At 38.1% G+C, this 218-nt stretch overlaps 1 non-coding gene across 1 annotated transcript; it reads left to right on the plus strand.

Moving 5' to 3' along the window:
• Nucleotides 1–82: 82 nt before the first annotated feature.
• trnaw-cca lies at nucleotides 83–154 on the plus strand. Its single transcript has one exon. It is a non-coding gene; the product is annotated as a tRNA-Trp (tRNA).
• Nucleotides 155–218: the final 64 nt, after the last annotated feature.

Consider the following 218-nt stretch of genomic DNA (forward strand, 5'->3'; position numbering starts at 1 on the left):
GTGTATATGCATTACTCTGAAAAAAGTTGATGTGTATATGCATTTATGAAAAAAAGTTGATGTGTATATGTGTTAATCGGTAGATCTCGTGGGGCAAAGGTAGCGCGTCTGACTCCAGATCAGAAGGTTACGTGTTCAAGTCACGTCGGGGTCAAATGTTTAGAGTTGGCATTGCCTCAAAAGAAAGTTGACGTATATATGCATTTTTCTGATATGAA

This window comes from Etheostoma cragini, unplaced genomic scaffold (assembly GCF_013103735.1).
Source record: "Etheostoma cragini isolate CJK2018 unplaced genomic scaffold, CSU_Ecrag_1.0 ScbMSFa_2876, whole genome shotgun sequence".
Taxonomy (NCBI): Eukaryota; Metazoa; Chordata; class Actinopteri; order Perciformes; family Percidae; genus Etheostoma; species Etheostoma cragini.